Genomic DNA, 2,370 nt, shown 5'->3' with positions numbered 1-2,370 from the left:
AGGGGATCTGTATGATCCCGCCGCCGTGTGCCTATTTAGGTGCGGCTTTTAAAAAGCCGCACTTTGGCCGTCCCTTCTTCCCTCGTGTGGCAGGGGCCAAAGTTTAATTCTGAGCTTAAGCTTTTTTGTATATGCACACTTCTTCAGATACATTGAAACAAGTATTTCTCAACCATTACATATTAATATAGGTAGAGAGAGGAAAGTGGGGTTGGTTAATTACCAGGAAGGGTTAATTAGAGTCAAGGTGCATATGTAACTGAGTTATAAGAATTTCTGAGATTGGATTAAAGCAGTTGGTAAGACTTGTGAATAGCAGCAAATTAGCATACAGATAATAAAAGAGTTAAACAGATGTGAGAACTAAGTTTGAGTCCAGTGGCACCTCTAAGATAGACAAAGTTTAATTCTGGGAATAAGCGAGAGCTGAGTGACTCAGCATGTGTAGAGAGATAAGAACTCAATATCTCTGTTAATCCCTGGGAGTTCTATTGTCCTGAGTGTTGTAATAATTTGTAATTCAGAAGTCTCCCCTTCCAGTCTGTTTCTGAAGTTCCTTTGCAGTAAAACAGTTACTTTGAGGTCCCCACTGAGTGCCTGAAAAGTTCTCCTACAGGTTTCTCATTTTTGTGATTCTTAATGTTAGATTTGTGTCCATTTATCCTTTGGCATAGGGTTTGAGCTGTTTGCCCTATGGAGAGAACTGAAGAGCATTGTTGGCATTAAATGGCAGATACAATGTTCGAAGATGAGCAAGTGAATGTGCCTGAGATGGGCTCCGATCACGCACAGAAGTTGCAGCGGGATACTCACGGATGCCAGGCGGATTTAACGGGCGCGATCACACAAGCACATCTGGCCAGCGTCGTGCACGCATTGGCAAGTCATTGCATCCCGCCGAAGATCCAGAGTTAACAGCTACCGCTGAAATTCCACTATTATATGCTTGCGACGGACCACAGACTGACGTCCTCTGTCTGATCGTTCCAGTGCCACATGAAGCGCACCGGAAATGTGCCCCGACAAACTGCTACACCTGAATCCCTGCCGTCGCGTCTGATCGCGTTCGGCCGGGTCACAAGTGCTGCGTGGCGAAAAGCCATGCCTCCCCCCCCCCCGCATTCTCTAGCTAGTGTGAACGGGACCATGGTTTGGTTGATGTTGTTAGGTCCAGTGATTGTGTTGTCTGGGTGGCAGTATGTAAGAGAACCTTCTATTGAGGACAGAAAAGTTGCACTGGAGTAGTCAAAGAGGCAGGTAAATCAATTCATATTCATAGTAAGAGCTTTCCCATTTTAAGTAATGAAATTTTTAAAAGTTCTATGCACTTGCTGGTCTATCCCTCCTATAGCAGAGAGCATCAATACCCTTCTGTCTGAACTTTTAAGCGGGACAGAGTTCTGGCCCCAAAAATCACATGCCAAAACTGGATAACTCCACACTGAGCTTTTAAAAGCAAAATCCTTTCAGCTTTTATAGATACAGCACTCTCTGGTACTACTGGGATTCAATTAGAGGTGCAACAAACTTGGCTAGGCTATAGATTTTTGAATAAGTACAAGATAGAAAGGAAGGCGTCAGTTATCTGTTCAAGTGCTTCTGGCTAATGTAACCAATGAACGGGCATTTGGACATTATTTGGGTGTTTTAAATGTGGTTTATAATATTTAGCTATCTGTTTAATGCTTCCTGTTCTTTAAAAAAACTTCTATTAACCTGGCAAACTATAAGACTCTTCCATTAATTTATCAGTGAAGTATGACACAGTAATATTTTTTGCTGGTCTTATGCGGCTGCTGTATGAAAAAAAAATAATACCTTTTCTATCTGTTTAGTGTCTAATTCAAGATATTCGCTGCCCTGTTTATGTTGTGGCATTAGGGCCTTTTGAAATTTCCTGGACTCACTTTCAGATTTTCTCATCCTGAACGCCTCTCATGTGCCAAATTGTAGATGGCCTCTGTCTGGTGCTTATGTCTGAGCATGGTTCCGGGAGCAGGGTTGGCATTTGAAAACGGACCTGGAGGCCTGGACCGGGATGGCTTGAGCAACTAGCAGCAAAGACGTTCCACAGGTGTGAAATGAAGTTGGAAGTCAAGGAGGACCAGAGGCAGGTCAGTAGCTAAGGAATCTGTCTAAGCAGGTATCTAATCAGGGTCACGCCAAAGCCTGTGGCTGATGTGTCCAGGCGATGGTGGCATGAAAACATATGAGGAGCAGGAGGCAGGCCCAATTCAGATGTTAATTTGTGTGTGGAAAGGAAGGGCACTTGCATTGTTTCCCCACTTCATGAAACCCAGGTCTATTTTGGGGCAGGAACGCACAGGAACGGAGTTCCGGCTGGCTCCCAAGTTGGCCACACCCAGCAGG

Source organism: Gekko japonicus, unplaced genomic scaffold, assembly GCF_001447785.1.
Source record: "Gekko japonicus isolate JY-2015 unplaced genomic scaffold, Gekko_japonicus_V1.1 scaffold1589, whole genome shotgun sequence".
NCBI lineage: Eukaryota > Metazoa > Chordata > Lepidosauria > Squamata > Gekkonidae > Gekko > Gekko japonicus.
This window is presented reverse-complemented; position numbering follows the sequence as displayed.